General features: G+C 34.5%; 1 long non-coding RNA gene across 1 annotated transcript in view; it reads left to right on the top strand.

Moving 5' to 3' along the window:
- The window catches only part of LOC116662550, a 62,850-nt gene extending 44,141 nt beyond the window's left edge, over window positions 1-18,709 (top strand). Inside the window, exons 2-3 of the long non-coding RNA XR_004318526.1 lie at window positions 8,713-8,795; window positions 18,287-18,709. This is a non-coding gene — a long non-coding RNA (uncharacterized LOC116662550). The remainder of the gene's footprint in view (window positions 1-8,712; window positions 8,796-18,286) is intronic.
- The last annotated feature ends 508 nt before the right edge of the window (window positions 18,710-19,217 follow it).

The raw sequence follows: 19,217 nt of genomic DNA, 5'->3' as shown, positions 1-19,217 counted from the left end.
ACGTCTCTAGTCACTAGCTCAGTGACGCCACTTTCCCATCACTGCAGAGTTCTTCTGCCGCGTGTCACAGGAATGGCTTATCACCCAATAAGCTCTCATGCCTTTAGTACACCTAGTAAATATGATGCCTAATAATAATTAAGGAAAGCCAGCGCTTAAACCCTGGTTGTATCTGATTTTAAAAGCTAGCCTACATTCTATTTAATGCTGAAAAAGGGGGCATATATATTTAACACTGTAAATTTGCACTGAAAATTTGCAGTAGTGCTGAACAAACAAACCTCCCATGTTTTGTGAAGAAATCAAATAAAATCACCGTGTGTCCTGCACTGATGGTAATTCTGCCTTCCTCTCAGTGGAAGCCTAAATAACGCTTTAATAACAGTTAACTTACAAAGCGGTTGCACTGGCTATTCTGGGAGGACTGCTTTCACTTCTTATTGCTCTCCATTGGCCTGATTATTGGTTTCCACAAGTAAAGGACAGCTTCTCATTTTAATTCCTTCTCAGGGTATAATTCTCATTAATTCACAGTTTTATTTCTCTTTTAACTTTACATGTATTTTCTACCAATATCACCCCCAGTGACAATACCCAAGCCAGCTCTGTCTACTTAGAGTTTCATGTGGGTTAATAGAGGGTCAGGGTAAGAATATGGATAGTTTAGTCGGCTCATCCTCACTCCTAGAAAACTCAAATGTGGTTTGTTGAGTGCAGGTCAGTCATGTAACTGTGGTATAAAATGATAGCATATTTAAACTTGTAAATAAAAAATGCCATATGGACTTCTAGATAACTTAGTCCACTTGCTTTAATGAATACCTAATATATATTATACATATATAATCTGTATTTTTTATAATATCCTAAATTCTTCTTGATTTTGATTTGAGCAGTTTTCCTATAAATCCATCCTACTAAAAACCACACAAAAATAATCTCTCAATGATCAGTTTCCCCAAAGCTTTGCAGTTGGGAACACAATTCTCTTGAAGTATAACCACTACATCCTATCCTAGTGTCAACAAGAACAAGAACTTACTCTTAGAGAAATGGTAAATACAGTCCCTTGTTTGTAATACCCACTTCAAACCAGGGACCAGAAGGTCAAAACATTACAGCATGTTTGTTTAAATGTCTTCAGTCCCAATAGCTAAACCACTTCTCTTCCCAAGAGTCCACAGTCCAGAATTTCAGGGAGCAAGGAAGAAAATGTACTGAAAAACCAGGTCACCTTATGCAATGAAAATCTTTCCCTAATACAGTCAAAAACCTATTTTAGAATGGGAAGTATGAAAATGAGAGTCTGAGAAGAAAACTGAACCGGTTGCTTAAGTCCATCTGTAAGGTAAATTTTATTGGTGATATGTACACAACAAAAATGAGGACATAAAAACTGTATACTGGGTACCAAAGAGGAGATTTTTGTAAAAATTAAAAGTCAATATTCATGGAGTGACCTAGGGTTGCAATTTGTAGTCATCTTCTACTTCATTCAACCAGGAGAGAAGTGGCCTACATACATCTGTCAGGTAAATTACCTGTAGAAATCCGGGCGTCAAAATAAATGATAGAGATAAAATAATTCTACAAGGCAGAGCAGAAATGGACTAAGAGAGAGGGGTAGTTAGAGAAGTGTAGGGCTAGTGTCGTCAGTCTTAAGTGAGTAGGTCGTGGGACCCAGGTCAAAGTTCACAATAACTTGCACGTGTATAAAGTAAGAGATAAATGTATGCATGCACTAGTAGCATGAGTCAACATTATGAACAATACGTATGCGCCAATAGCATGAGCCAGCATTATGAACAATACGCATCACGGGCATTGTAAAAGGACAACTGTGTACACCTGCACGCGCCACCCGCTTGTACTGCACTAAAGTGCTGTTTTGCTCCATGTCGACTCCTCGCATATTATGTTGGCTCCTCGCACCTTCTTCCAGTTGGGCAGCTCGCCGCCTCGAATCCCTCTTCAGCCTCCCTCGGCTGACAGCTAGAATCAACAGTAACACAATTATGAGGCAAGATAACAGTAAGGATGTACTATGCCTTGGGAACATGGTATAAATAATAGGGAGGAACAACACAGTGGTTTGAAAGGTAGACTGAAAGTACAGGATTCACTGGTTCTGTAGAATAGAAAGAAATGCTTCTAAGGCTGCCTTACGGGGCAAGCAGCTGGAAAAATAGAATGGCATCTTGAAACAAAATAAGCAAACAATGCAGAATACTAGGGTTTAAAATAAGCAACTTGTACCTATTCCCTGTGACTTGGGTAAGTTTAACACGTGTATCTCATTTATTAAATAAAGATGATGCTAATGACTGACAACTCTCCAGCGGCTTTTTTCATTGCTAACTGAATTATGTCTTACAACGCAGGAGGAAAAAGACTGGCCATCGTTGACTCCAGGAGCTCTGTCTCTTTACTGTGATGTGTATGCTGTGTTGCTATGTTGTAGATCACTTAACCCATGCGAGTTCACAAGGTGCTGATTGGTAAGGTGTGCCTTAATAGTATTTTGTTGTTCTTGCATCTTAGAAAGGTGATAAATGTGAATTTCTCAAATTGAAAGGCTAAAACAGTGATAAACAAGAGTGATGCGCACTGATAAATCGATGAACTTCATGATTTTAGACAATCAGGTTAGACCTTTTTTTTCCCCAGGAATTTATAACTCACTTTGAGAAAATAACACTGTCCTATGGCATGAAATTCTAGAACGGTCCAGTGCTTTCCTTCTAAGCAGGGGTCCACAAGAAGCCAAATTTCAACCAAAACTATAGTCACATAGAACTGGACAAGGGTGAGCATGGTCTGATGTCTGATTCCAACGAGGAGGGCGACCAGAAAGGCCTCAACCCACCAGCTTGACTGAACTTTTGACAGACTTCTTCCTGGCTGTAGGCCCCTGACCTCCCTTTTCTTGGAACATTTATTTAAAAAAACTTGAACCTTTCTCTGCTCAACTGAGATGTAAATCTTCTGCAGCCCAGGAATATCCTTATCAAGCTTCTGGGGACTATTTCCATGAAATATAATCATCAACAAAGATAGAACCCTTTTCTCTCAGCCTCTTGGAAGGGTAGGAGCCTAGCTTGGATAAGTGCCATTTAGCAAACACAGCTGACCTAATCACATTGACCAACCTGCCCCACTAACGTCTTTCAGTACTTTTCCACTAGCTCACCCCAGCACTTAAAACCACTCTGATATTTTGTTTCAGCAGAGTTGAATTTAATTTCCCTTCTCTATTGCAATAGTTTTGAATAAAGTCTTCCTTGCTTATGTAACCTGTACAGTGCAATTTTTCTTTCACAGGCCTGAGAGCTTGATCTATATAACTTCACGTGTTCAGGTCCTCCTTCCCTTGGTTGGTGTTTTTATTCAGTACTGCCAGCCTCAACTTCTTTATTCTTTTCACCTCTAATCATTGCTTCTCAGCCCTGGTTATACATTGAAATCATCTGAGGAGTATTTAAGACTATTGATGCCTGGGCCCAATCCAAGAGCCACACTCAATTGATTCAAGGTGGGGCTAGGGTATTGCTATTGTTTAAAATTGCCCCAGATTACAGTAATTGAGTGATAATTACTTTACCGGAGGATAAAACTTTTTCTTTTTACACAGTGCTCCTCCAAACATGTAAATTAAGATTCACCAGACTTCCATCTACCAAATTAGAATTGCCTGCCAGTTCTGTCATTACTGGGCTATTTCTAGGTTATCTTGATTTTAGATTTGGGCCTTTCTAAACTCTTGGATCACATATTAACATCTTCTAGGTGTTTCTCCTATGGAGACATGTCCTTTCATTATGCCCAGATTTTTACTAGTTTATATGTATATATAACAACTTTAAATCCAGAAATGGAGATACTGGAAAACCTAATTGACCCCTCCTTTTTATTTAACTAATTCTATTTAGTTCTTCAAATCTCATCAGAACATTCAGCCATTATATCGTCTAGAACCACTTTCCTTTACCTTAGTGCTACTCATAGATGGAAGAATGGTATCACTTGTCAGTTTAATAGAAATAGAACCAGAGGACACACATGTACTGAATCAGGATGAGCCTTAACAAGCTCCCAGGTGATTCTCATGAGCCTCAGCATTTGTGACATTCTGGTTAAACCCTAATGTAGCTTCTTGGCCACTCCTCTCCGCTTCCTGCTTCCAGAACAAACTGGGTTTCCTGCAAACCCAGCTCTTATCGCAAGAAGCAACCTCGGCTTTCTTGTTTGCCTCTCTCACGGGAAGGTAAGTCATTTGCGAGTAGGGCTATCTGCATGTGATTTTTGTATTGCTAGTATCTAACGCAGTCTCTAATGTTTAGTAGGTATTCAATGTGAATGTTGAAGAAATGACTTAGTTATTCTTGGTCTTTTTAATTCTTCCTTATTTCCTTTCTTTTTCAATCCCATTTTTTTAGACTCATATACTTAACATATATTATTGTGGACTAATTGATGTTACTGACATGGAATATGTATAAAATAGAGAAATGAAAAATAAGCTTTTAATGTCATCCCAGTACAACTTTTTGTTATAAAACTGCCAATCTGTTTCCTTTTATATTTGACTAGCTACCTTCAAGATACAGATAAAAATTTAAATGCTTGGTTTTTTCCATGCAACATTATAAAAAATGCATTTTCATGCTGCTACATACTTTTCAAAACCATTCTTCTAATGTCTGCTTAATTTCAACGAGCGTGGTAGGGTTTTTACATTATGACCTCAGCACACCTCTTCAGTTTTAGCTTCAGCTACGAGTCGATACATGCGAGCCCTCTGCTCCAACAAAACAACACTTACTGCTGTCTTCACTTTTCCTACAGTCCTAAAGTTTTCTGAAGCAATTATTTCCTTCTAATGCCTTCCTTTTACAGGCCTGAGAGGTTGATTACTCAAACAATTAAAAGCCTACCCATTGTATATGAGTAGATGCAAACTCCTCTGTAACACTTGCCCTTGTAAATCTCAAAAGATGTCTCTCCATTCTCCAAACTCCTGTCACTTGCTGTGTATTATTTTTTTTTTCTGTTATGGCATTTATCACATCCACCCTGATACTGTCTTCTAGTTATATCTACCAGTTCATCCCCAAGTGAATTTAAGAACCATGTGCAAATGTTATTATAATTATGTTATAATTATAAAAATATTGGTTTTATATTTATAATATTTATAGAAACTTGCTCATAGGTGATGCTAACTTTTCTGATTTATTAAAGTATGCTTGATACACAGACATTGCATATATTTAATATATTTTGAAGAGTTTTGACATGCATATTCCTGTGATGCCATCCACATAAAGTAATAAACTCATCAGTTACCTCCAAAAGATTTCTCCCCTTGCTACTTTTTTTTTTTTTTTTTTTTTTTTAAGAAGCTTTGCTGGTGACACCAAAAGCCCAGGCAACAAAAGTGAAAAATAGACAAATGGGACTATGTTAAACTAAAAAATCTTCTGCACAGCAAAGGAAATAATCAACAGAGTGAAAAGAGAACATACTTGCAAAGCACTTATCTGATAAAGGGTTAATTTGGAAACTTTGTAAGGAATTCCTGCAACTCAATAGCAACAACAATAAAAACTAATTTAAAAATGGGTAAAGGATTTGAATAGATATTTCTCCAAAGAAGATACTCAAATGGAGAACAGGTATCAGAGAAATGCAAACCAAAACCCTAATACCACTTTAAAACTGTTAGAATGGCTATTATCCAAAAAACAAAAGATAGCAAGTATTTGTGAACATATGGAGAAATTAGAACCCTTGGATCCTGTAGTTGCGAATATAAAATGGTGCAGCCACTGTGGAAAACAGTACAGAGGTTCTTTAAAAAATTAAAAGTATAACTACCATGTGATCCAGCAATTCCATTCCTAGGTGCCTCAGACAGAAGCTTGGTTTTGATTTATGGTATTTGATTTTTTATTTAGTCTTTTAATTTGATTTTTTGTGTGGAACGTTCTTCCTTCAGATATTTACATGGCTTCTTTTGTCACTTCTTTCAGGTCATCCTCAAATGGTGATTTTTCTTAGACTCACATTCCTTCAGCATTCCCCTTACCCTTTATCTGACCTCATTATCCTTTGATAGCACTCATAATTTGCAATTTTATGATAAACATGTTTGTGTATTGTCTGTCTTCTCTACTAGAATGTAAGCACTTTGAGGGTAGAAACCTGGTCTTTCTGGCCTACTAACTGGAACAGTTTTCGACACATAGGTTATCAAATATATCTGGAATTAATAATAGAATGAATTCATAGAATAGAGTGTATATGAAACTATGTTAATCTAGTTTTTCCTGATACACAGTGATATAATTTTAAGTTAGAATTTGTACATGAATCACAATCCTGTTTCCAAAACTAAATGTAGAAAAATTTTAGTAAATTTTTCTTCCCCAATTTAATTTGTTTGAATAAGTAGAAAGCCACTATAATACTGACCAGATAGAAACCAAGGAGTTAAATTTACATGAAGTACCTAAGGACCATAAAAGCTAGGGGAAAAAAATCTCCCTTTTGCTTTCTTTCTCTCTCTCACTTTTTCCAGTATCTCCTTTAATTGAGAATATGAGCCATGTATTAAGGCAAAATACAGGGTAGAAGTACCATGATAGGAATTCATCATGATAAGACCAAGCTTTTGTGTTTTAAGACGTGAGCATCTGGGAATAGAGAACCTGGGTTAAATGTTAAGGATTTTCAGGCTGAGCCAACTCCTCTAAATACATTTCTATGGTTTATTATTTTCATAATATTTTTGAGTTTACCATGTGAGAATATGAAACTTCAGTGGCCCGAACTTCAGAAGCTTCTGCTTTGTAAAGGAACTACATATTCCCAAGCAGAACGCTTTTTGAAGTTTAAAAAAATAAAGTTAAACTGATTGATGTGAATTATAATAGCACACTAGAGCAGCACTTAAGTATCTCTAGCAATATTCCTGGAATGCAACCTGAAGGGACTAAGATGGCTAATATGATTTGTATCAGCAATTTTCAATAAGAAAAATACACTGTTTGAGAGTGAGATGTTTAGGGTTGTAAAATCCATTTAAGTGAATATGACACACATACAAATACACACAACATCAACTTATTGCAGTCCAAAGCACTTACTTTCAGAGTTACTAAGCCATAGATTTCAAGTAAATAAATCATAAATAGATTTAGTAAGCAGTAATGTACACTTTATGTCTGCTTAATGTCAAACCACTGGTATATTTCAAAGGTCATTCTTGACTGCATTTTCCTAATACTTATAATAGAAACCATGAAAGCATAACATTATAGGTAACAGGTGAGGTCATTCCTGACATTAAATGCTGATGAACTGTGGCTTTTTGACTGAAATACAAAGGCAATGTCTAGGAGCTGCAACTGAATCCAGAGTTTAGTCTCATTTTAGGATTAAATAATGAAGAAGTAATCAAATGTTAACTCGCGTACTCAATCACTCTAATTGTACCTGTGATTGTAGTCTATTATATATACACACACTGAAGTATAAGAGTAAAGAATCTTCTGTATTGACTTAATTTACAATTTAAAAATATCCTAGGATTAATAGTCCTTGTTATGTCAATGTACCTGATTGAATCTCAGTTTCCTGGATTTCAGTTATTGTAACTCTCTCTTCCCACTATGGGATTCTAAGATTTTTAAAAGCTGGTTAAAAAATAAATGAGAGATTTTCTAATCTAGGGAGAGAAAAATGAAGACATAAGACTCAAAAGGACTAAAAAATCTGATAGCCTCATCTATTAAAGTGTAACAATAAATACTATAGCTTCAGTATATAAATTCACATGACCCCCTGCTTAAGGGTTATGAGAAAGACTTATTTTGGCACAATCTCTGTCTTTAGAACTTCACACTTCAAGACAAACACAGAAATGAAATTAAATGTGGAAAAGATATACCAGCTGCAGAATAAAAATGTTAAATAATTACATAAATAGATACGTGATACCTTTGGGTCAGAAAAGAAAAGGAGAAAATTGAGGAAGAGTAGAAAATTAGTAAAATTTCATCATTTGTGACTTTTAAAAATAATTATTACACTAGTGATTAGATTTGTTTAGCTGAATTCCCCAAAAATAATGAGTGATGAATAAAAATAATACCCATAAGGAGAAAAGACATGCTTTATTTGAACAGAATTGCATAAATATGTGTAGATTATAGACATAATTGATGGAGTTAATACCTTGAGAATCTAATCGCTGAATGATAGAAGGAAATTTTAAAAATCTTGTAAACCTTAACTTTATTTCCAAATGTATTCTCGATTCATTATAGATACTACAACACAGTTTGCAAAATTCTTATTTAAAATAAATTTTCATGAAAGTTTTTTTTTCCTGAATGCATCATTGAGAACTTCAAAAGGCAGAATTATCATATATTTAAATCTCAACTAATTGAGAGACACAATTTCTCAAATAAAATGTTTAAAAATACATATAACCCTTAAGATCTTTATATACTTCCATTAACAAGTTAACATTCTCTCACCAGTAGGCTCAGTGTTTATTATTTACTAGTAAGCATAAATTCTGGTATCTTTTCAGTGGTATAATGAATGGTTGGTGAACACAGGAGTAAACAGAATGTTATCAGATATTTTCAGAAGTGTATTATCCTACACAGATAAGAGTGAGATTCTACTTTCTTTTGTCAGGTGGCTACACAGAACCGAGGCTAAAAGATTTCCAGCACTATCAAAAACTTCTTACATTGGAACAACAGAGTCAATCTTACAAGGTATGTTCCCAGTGAAATAAGGTTTTCCCTGTATGTTTGTTTTAGGGTTAGGTGTCAGGGAGACTCAAAGAGAGCTCTGGGATTAACTTTTTTTTTTATCTTTTTTGTTATTTTCTTCTTTTTTTTTCTCAATTTCTACATACTTGATTTCAATTAAAATCAAGTTGATTTTTCAGGTTATTGACAGTTACAGAAATTAACTTAAAATCTGTTTGAAACATTACATCTTTGTTTCTGGCAGAAACACATTCAAAATATTCAATGACTTTTACTGAAAAGGAGTATATTTTTGTACATTATCATTTATTGAATGTACCATTCCTTAGAAATGTATCATTCTTTAGGTTTTTGGCAACCAAAAACTCTGGCCCATTGACTTGTAGAGGTCTTTTTTTTTCTTTTGCCCTTTCTTTTCATTATTATGATGATGATTATTATTTAACCTATAACACATTGGCAGTGTCTATCACCCGTAGCAGATAGCTAACAAAGTTAAAAAAAAAAAAAAACAGTTTCCAATCTGCTTCTGGCCTCTAGCAGCAATTTCTATTCTGTTTCCATGGAAATGGAAATCAGATAAATAAAATAATAAAGTAAAAAGAAATTCTTTTAGTTGTGAATTTTTTAAGCTTGTGATTTTTTTTTTCAATAAAGGTATAGTTTATTTTTTTCAAGTTAAGAGAGCAAATATTTAGCAGTTATTTCTTGAAACTGTTTTCATTCCAGAAACCAATTACTTTGGCAGGAATATATAACTTTTATAAGAAAAAATTCACTGACCTTGATGTGGCTCAGTCTGTAATCTGTATTAGCCTTATGATACCCAGAACAACCTGGTAGACCAAACAATGTTCCCAGTAGGGTACTGGTCCCAGGAAAAAGACATCACCTGCCTTGCTTTGGGTTGATAGGAGATGGGGTGATACTTCTGGAGCCAGTGGAGCTGTTGAGAGGACGAGAGAGACGATTGATTCCCTATTCAAAATGTGCCCAGGGTATACAGTGTCACCTTAAGCATTGCACTGACAATCTGGGAAGCAACTGGTCTCCAGAGATGCTCATGCTACCCCCTCTCAGTAGTTAGAGCCTGTCTGTCCTGTGCTGCTGCTCTTCTATCACATCGAAGCTCCAAAAGGTGCATCCAGATTAAATTTGTGCTTTTATTTTTAAATATCACTGCTGAGAATTAATTACTTCATTTTGTTTGCTTCATGTCATGCAATACCAAACATCTTCTGATCTTCCTATAAAATAATTTCTTTGCTACTTTTGGCAAGAAGACAGAGATACTCTAAGGTCAATTCTGTGTTCTTTCGAACAGTATTGCCTCACTGAAACCTGTGATGAGAGTCGCAGTCTGATATGGGACCACAGTTCTGTGCATAAGATGATGGCTGTAGTTATTCTTTTGTGTTCTCCCCTGATGGAAAAACACCCACTTTTAACATTTTTACAGTGCAGAGCTATAATGTATGTTTCACTATTTACATGGTTTATTTGAAGCATTGTCTAGTTAGATAGGTTTTGTCGATTTTACATTTGTTACAACCTTCCAACCATGACACACACCCACACCACCCCCTCCACATAGACACTTCTTTAAAACATAAGAGAACCAGAAATAGATTGCATAATAGATATCCACTCCGCCCTGGCCCCCATGGTCTGATCAACTTTAAAATAACATAGGCATTTTGCATTGCATTTTACCTAAGTTCACTTGTGCCTTTTGCAGTGCTTTTATTTTTAAATGTTCTGAGATTTCTTGGCACTTAGAGATCTCATGACTACACAGAAGAATCCATGAGTGAGATTAGAGCTGTTAAGAGCATGAAAGGTGAACTTCTCAAAGTTAAATTCTAACCTTCTCACTTCTTTGCTGTTAAAAAAAATATATTGCAGAATCATTGTTAAACCTCTCTAGGCCTCTGGGCCTTAGTTTCCTAATCTGTTAAATAGGAATAATTGTAGTTGTACCTGATGGGACTGATGTGAAGATTAACTATCTGGCTTATAGTTAATGTGACAGTGTTAGGTTCTATAATTATGTAAATTGGACAAAAAGGATAACAAAGATGAAAGTAAGGGGGTAACTAAGTATTGTCAGTCATTTTGGAGTGAAAAAGGGGTACTAAAATAACTGAAATATGTAATTTTAAAATAGGTATATATGGATAGACAAATGGTTATTAGGTAGACCTATAAAATACTTCAATTTAAAAATTATTTTCAAAGTAAATTATTAAAAATGAAAAGAATATATAGTCATATATGTTAGAGTATAAAGTTTCTGTTGATTTATAAATAATGAATAAAACAGTGGTTGGGGTACATTTCCACATACTTTTATCGGCCTGGTCTTCTTGTTTCTGTCTGTAGCAGGGTTTCTTGCAGTCTGTTCACTGCAAGAAAGGCCTGAGCACACCGGCCAATACAATGAGCAGAAGCTGGGAGAGCAGCACCAGGACCCAAGGCCAGAAGGAGTTCACTGTCCCTAGTGACTTGGGTCCTAGTGAACATTGTTTTACCACCGAATACCACGCATGGGATTCTTAAAGGTTACTTGAAAGGGACAGTAAGTTATATTGTGACGAGAAGGGCTTGAGAAGAGAGAGCCAGGTTATACTGCTGGTTGTCTTTCACATTCAGCTGCATATCCACTAGCTGAGGCTGTGGAACTTCAAAGCAGCCTCTCCTTTGCGACTCTTAGGTTTATTACTTTGTCAAGAAATGCGCAATTTGGGTGAATGCTAAACTAGTCAAAATATTGAAAGGACAGTTTTGACTAGATCTGTGCCAAGAAAGTCCTGTGAAGTCACCTAGGAATATGATACTGAAAATCTGTCAGTAGTTCTGTTTGAAATGTGGGGCTCTATTTAGACATAAATTATTGCAGAATTAACAATATGTAGAGTTTTTTAGTAAACTATTATTAAGTTAAAAATTATCTGAAGTCAAATTGAACCATAAGTTTCTGAGGTGGGATAATGGACAATCCATTCCAGTAGTTTTGTTTGTTTTCCCCTCAATTACTTACAGGATTCCACATTATTCTATAGGGAAAACAAATGTAAAAACAAATGCAGAACATTGAAATATCATTTTTTTCCAACAACATTCTAGTAAATTGATGTAACCTAAAAATTAGCATTTAAATGTTAAATAGAATAATTAATCCTAATCTACGATGACTGTAGGGCATTTTGACATTTTTTGCCCTTAGGAGTTACCTGTCAATATTTCTGAACAGCAATAAACTCTTACTCTCTGTTTCTGTTTCTCTCTATCAGAATCTTGCTTTGGAGTTAGTTTTGGAATACTTATTTCTCTATTATCTCTTTGTCTTCAAAGCTACCCACAGTGTTCTCATCAGTAAGATAAGAAGTATAGAAACTGGTCTCTTTTGTAATTCCTATAGATATTACAAGTGTGGAAACCATAAAATAAATTTGGTAAAATTTACTGTTGAGTAAAATTCACAGGAAAAATGAAACATTAATACCAGATTTAGCTAGGTTAATTAAATTGGAGAAGTGGGAGTAAGCAGAAAAAAATTGCAAAAAGAAATACATCCATGGCACACTGTCCCCAGACAATGATCAGTACAATTCGATGCAAAACTAAAGCTGGCTTATAATTTGAAATTTCATCAGGAAATTTAAATTAAAAAAATTGTTCTGATTTTAAAAATTAGAAAATAAAAATAGAAAAAATGTTACTTAAAAATTTTTTTATTGTATTCATCCAACTATTAACTTATTCTAGTTATTTTTGAAAACAAGAATATCAGTGTTTGCATAATTCTGATTAAATGCTTATAATCAAAATTTAGTGAGGTCAAAACAGTGGGATCAAAATGGCCCAAATGAAATAAGCTATGTGCTTTGGAAGTCTGTCTTTAGAGGACTATTTAGGAAGCAGATCTCTCATATATACTGCTTTGCACATGATAATAGCATTAAAAAAAAACCTGTTACTTTTCTTTGAAAAAGCAAATATACAAAATACATTATAGATATATGTACATTTTGAAACAGAAAAGTAATAATGCAAACAGCAATATTTGTAAAATGTAATTTTGTAAAATGTAAAATGTTGATTATTATCTTCATGCTCTGTCTACCCCTAACTGACTACACAAATCTTTCCCCTCCTTCATCCAAAGTTTTTGGTTAAATATGTCCTTGCTTCACATTATCATTTTACTATACCTGATACGTGTTAGGTATAGTAATACTGTTTAGGTCTGTCTGTTTTTGAACTTTATATAAATAGAATCATAACAAGTATCATAACTTAAATACTCTACTATCATTTACTTGTTATACCAAACATTATGTCTTTTGAGCTTCATTCATCTTGATTGGAATAGCTTTAATTTCACTGTTACAGTGTTAATTTTTATATGATAATCTTCTAGTGATCATATTTTCTATCAACAATTGACACCTGTGTCATTTCAATTCTTCCTCCTATCATAAATATTGGTGCTATTCACAATCTTATACAAGTCTTCAGGAGCACACCTGCAAGAGTGTCTCTGTGATAAATACTGAATATTGTATTACTGAGTTGAGCATCTGAGTGTTTCATCTTCATCTATATTTTGTCCAGACATTTTCAAAGTAATAGATCAACTGTTCATGAACATTTGGTTGCTCTGTATCTAACTGATAGGTAATATTGTTGGACTCCTTTATTCTTGCCAAGTTGCCAGAGTGAAAATATAAATCATTGTGGTTTTAATTTGTATTTCATGATTACTAATGAGGCTGAACACATATTTTTACTTACTGGCCACTCGTGTTTCCATTAGATTGTTTTCTTTGTTTTACTTTATAGGAGTTCTTTATACATTCTGAATGTCTATCTGTTGTCAACAGTGTGGCAAGAGCAAATATCTTTTTCCAGTATATGTTCCAAATATGACTTGTCTTTTCAAGTTCCAAGTGTGACTTGTCTTTTCAATCTCTTTAGAGAAGAAAGATGTGTAAGTAGTAGTTATATTCCTATGTTCAAAATAGTAAGATGTATTCTCTTTCTTTTATACTTTGAACATCTTGCTTAAAAAATCCTTTCCTCCACCTATTAACTAATCAAATAATGTTAAAGATCATAAAAGCCTGCTGTGTTCTAATTCCTCCATTTTCTTTTTACATATTTCATTGATTTGTTTGACTAGCACAAATACATCCCATATTGAGAATAGAATGCTCCTTCTACATGCTTATAACATGAATATGTTACAAATTACCAGGGTTCTCAGGGGAAATTAGTTCTACTTTCTAACTATTATCGAAAAGATTGCTTAAAATCATTTACTTAAAATTAACCCAAATAATTTTGGCTCTCTTTAAAAAAAGAAAAAGAAAAAAGAAATCCTTTCCTACCCTGAGGCCGTGAAGATAATTTTCAGCATTTTCTTCTAACAGTTTGTAAGTTTGTCTTTTACACCAAATCTTTTATCTTTCTGAAATTGATTGTTGTGCATGGTATGAGGTAGAGTTTTATATATATATAATATAATATATATATATATATATATAAATAATATACTTATAGAGAAAATTCCTTTTCTTCACTTTTACCTGAAATTATAGTTCTGTCATATACTACCTATGCTTTTACTTAAAATAGTATCATCTAAATAAGGCACTTGAAGAGTTCATATTTATTGTGGATTGTATCTTTCAGGCCTCTTTCAAATCAATACTATTGGAATATATTTCACGTTGTACTATATATAATCTTTGTCCTTTTCACTTGACATATGTTCTTAACATTTTCCCACCTTTCTACCCAGTCTTTCTAAACATTAATTTAATGAAGCCATAAGAGTCTTCTATGGGATGAACGTGACTCCTGCCAAATTTATATATTAAAGCCCTAACTCCCATTGTGGCTGTATTTGGAGATGGGGCCTCTAAAGAAGTAATCAACGTTAAATGAGGTTATAACGGAGGTCTCTGATCTTTATCAGTTTAGTGTTTTCAAAATAGGCAAAAGAGAGCTTGTGTGCTGTCTGTCTCTCTTTCTGTTTATGCCACATGAGAACACAGTGAGAACAAAACCCATCACATACAGGGTAGAGAGCTCTCATCAGGACCCAAACTGGCTGGCACCTTGATCATGGACTTCCCAGCCTGCAGAGCAGTGGGAAACTAATTTCTGTTGTGTAAGCTTCCCAGCCTGTGGTATTTTGTAAAGACAACCCAAACAGACTAATCCAGACTTTCAGGATTCTTTTAAGTGTTATTAAGTCCTTTGGTACAACAGATAAAGCTACATTGTGCCACAGTAAGTATACATTAAGATCTTTGTGTTACCTTACATGATAAAGTTCCAGGAACAGATTTAGTAAGTCAAAGGACCAAGAGTATTTATAGCTTTTTAAAACATTTTGCCATATTGTTTTCCCAAATGATTATATCATTATAAATATGTAAGCAGTACTAGGGCATGTCAATTGCACATTAAATTCAGAGACTTGGTTATAACTAGTTTTAATATGATAATGAGATTAGTATAATGGTACCTATTGCTTTGATTTTTAATTTACCACTCATATTCTTAATGTTCAGTTGCTCCTTAACTCCAGAGGCTGATTCTGCGGCTCTTAGCAAAAAATCTCTTTTGATTCACAGAGCTAATTCTGTATATATACATTTTGTTCAGTCATAGGACATCTTTACAATGCTTAAAAACAAGTAATATACTATTATATATACAAAAATAAATTCAAGGATACAAGTTTATCCAGTAACTTAAATGTCATTAGCTCAGGGGAAAAAAAGGGAGGTGGGGGAGGCAGGAAAGGAAAAGGCTGCATTTTAAGGCACATATACACATGAAAAAATACTGATAACTGGAATTTAAAAAAATACTTAAAACCATATGTATAACACATAAATACATACATATTAAAGTAACCATTTAACTAAAAATCTGTATCAACCAGTGGCTTTAATGTATTATTTTAGAAGAGAGGCTAGTACCGAATACCTTACCTACAATCACACAATAACTAAAACTAAAAGCTAGTTGGTTACTTTAATAGACATTTGGTCTCTTTTCATTATTTAAGAAAAGAGACATTTTCTGAAATATGGCTTTTAAGCTTTCAATTTGTAGGTTTCAGAATCAGGCCAGCATGAATCGCTGAGAGCCAATTACTACAAAGCAGTAGTATTCACATTTCTTTAATGTTTCCACTAACCTTATTTCTCATGTGAGCAAATTTGCTCAGAATTGGAGGCCATGATCGGACTGGCTGTCAGAGTGTCCCTGTGTCTCTCGCTAATTTCAAGCTCTATTGAACAGTGCTGTTGCAGCAGGACCAGTGTGCAACATTAGTAGCAGCCCTGACATGACTTGGGGATAATCTTCAAGAAATTTGTGGATGTTGCTAATTAAAGGGAAAAACGTTAGCAGGGTTTTTTTTTTTTTTTTCCTTTTGTTTGTTTCGCTTTTGTTTGATAAACTAGTTTGCTGTGGTACAGCTCATTGCTACAAATAATAGCAATGGCCAGTGGGTATTATAAATGCAGGTGGAATGTTATTCCATAAATAGAAAGAATAAACTAACAGAAATCATGCACCACTAAACTTGTCTAAGAGACAACAAATGTATTTTTCAAGCTGTTTTCAGTCTCCCTAGAGGTCTCTCTTTCATGGACCCACTATCCCACTAAAGAAAGGCAATCTAGATGGAATCTTCCACTTCTTTACCTGAAATCTTCCTTGTTTCCTGTAAGCATCTAGTCTATGACCCCAGCTCCACTGAAATAGTCTTTGTGAGTTTACCAGTGAACTCCTAGGGATTCAATTCGAATGAGAACATTTCAATCCCTTTTTTTCCCTTTAACTTTTTTTTTTCAAAATGTGTATTTCTTAACTATTACTTCTGAAAAAAACTATATATATATATATATATATATATACTTAGCCTATTATCCTATTTTTGATAATTTTCTTTTAACTGTGGCTTTTACTTTTTTAGACTCTGTGAGTTCTTCTTCCTTCATCCACTCAGTAAATTCAGATTTTCCTAGGTTTCTTCCTTGTAGCTTTTCTCTTCTTGGCCTTTGTTTTATCCCCCTACTAATCTCATTCCTTTTTAATGACTTTAACTACCACCTGGATGCTTATAACTTAGACATGTATACTTCTCCTGTACTGCTCTCTGAAGACACTAAGCTATATTTTTACTTGCTGTTTAACCTCTGCACCTCTATCAGTATTTATACTAACAGACATCTCAAACTCAGTAAGTTTTAGAAATCTGTTTGGCAATATATATTAAACCTGAACAAAGGTATGTTCTCTGATCCAGAATTCCACAACCTCATGTAGACTCCACGGAAATAGATGCAAATAGACACCATAAGACATCAATAGGAATGTTAATAGTATCATTCTTTATAATAGCCCCACTGAAAAACCCTAACGATAGTAAAATAGGTATATTAATTTGAATAAATTATAAAATGGAATACTGTATAGCATTGCAAACCAATAAAATGTTAGAAGTCCGGGTACTGTTTCTCTTTGAGGAGGAATATGGGTAGTCGGGAGAAGTTACAAGTGGCTTTCTGCGGGAATGACAGTATACAGTGTTCTCTGTATTGATCTGGATTCTGGCTACAGATACGGCCCCATGGTGAAAATTGATCAAGCTGTATGATTATAAATTGTGCACTCTTCTATGTATCCTTTATCCTTCACAAAATATTTCATAACATCACTTTACAAATGATAAAATTCTCCCTCACATTATCACAAGGATAACTTTTAAAATATATCTAATCCTGATGCTGTCTTGCATAAAATCCTTCAGTGTTCTCCAATTGCCTTCAGATTGAAAAGTCAAATACCTGAGCATGGAATAAATGGTGGTTTATGATTTAGCTTCTGCCTAGATCTAGCCTCATATTTAACCATGTTTTGGCCGTATCAAACCACTTTTTCTTACGTCCTTTCATTTTTTTAAATTTTTCTCAAAATTATTTTTACAGATTCATTTTTAATGTTTATGTGTAAAAACTCAAACATTACTTGATTCATGAGGCAGTGAGCCATCTTCTCCTTTACATTTCTATGCTATTCTCTGTGTACCTCTTCTGTAGCATCTACTTAATAATTATTATTCCTTTTATAATAGGAATGATAAAAAATGCGTAGGGCAGGGCAATGGAGAGGAAAGTCTTATACCAAGGAGTATACATTAAAAATTAAAAAATATACTATTTTGCAAGATTTTGCAGACTACATTATGTATGACCTATTTTAAAATTGAAAAAAAAGAGTTCTCAAGAAATTAGTATAGGTATTAATTTAAGGTTTCTAAAACTGAATGAAATGGCTAAATTTGCAGCTCAACTAAAATGATTATTTAGCTTCTGATAATTATCAGTATTCGTACAGTAGCCTCGAGTCCTCTTTATTGAGACAAACCTCTTTGTTTTCTAACCTACTGACTTTTTTGTTTACAGTTTTATTTGTTTCCAGAACTTTGCCTCAGAACATGGATGGCTGTTGTATAATAAAGTAAGTAGCTATTCTTTATGTCTGGTTCTTGGGAGGGAACCTCTAAACCCTTGGATATCCTGGTGATAGGGATGTCTTTGTTCAGGTGGGACTCTAGGGCCACATTGAGTTTATGCTAATGAGGTGACTTATGATTGGCTCTTAGATTACTTAGTTAATAACATGACTCATGATGGGGGCACACTACCACAGAAAGACCAAAGCGAGTAAAGGATTGGGGCTTTGAGCCATGGGATACCAGTCTGTCCTCTGGTGGCGGGGGGACTGGAGCTTAAATTCAACCACTTTGATCAAAGATTCAATAAGTCATGACCACATAGTAAAATCCCAATAAAACCTCTGGTCACCATAGTTCAGATATGCTTCTTTGTTGGTGATACACAAAAAAGTGAGAATAACGTGTTCTGAGGACATGGAAGCTTCTCCTTTGATACCCTCTTTGAGTTTTACCTTTGGGTCTCTTCTTTTGAATGACTGTTATTTGCATTCCTTCTAATCTGTAGTTGTTAAGTATAGTTCTTTCCTGAGTTCTCTGAGTCAGTCTAGCAAATTTTTGGACCTGAGGGGTTAGTGGGAAATTCCAAGTTTGTAACCTGTTGGTCAGGGCACAAGTGACCTAGAACTCAGAGCTTGTGGCTGGTGTCCGAAGTGATGGCAGTCTTGTGGGGGACTGTACCATTAACCTGTGAAATTTGACCTAGTTCAAGGTAGTTAGGGTTGGAATTGCTTTTCAGTAGCAAACCAAAATGTGTGCCTGGAAGAAGCTTACATAAATAAAATATATATTTCTTTCAATGTGGTAAATACAATAGCACATACTGGTCATTTAATGGAGGCATCTGAAACATAGTTTCCATATGCAATTGTGAACTCAGT

This window comes from Camelus ferus, unplaced genomic scaffold, assembly GCF_009834535.1.
Source record: "Camelus ferus isolate YT-003-E unplaced genomic scaffold, BCGSAC_Cfer_1.0 contig322, whole genome shotgun sequence".
NCBI lineage: Eukaryota > Metazoa > Chordata > Mammalia > Artiodactyla > Camelidae > Camelus > Camelus ferus.
Note: the sequence above shows the minus strand (reverse complement) of the source record. Positions and strands in the feature narration are given on the sequence as shown.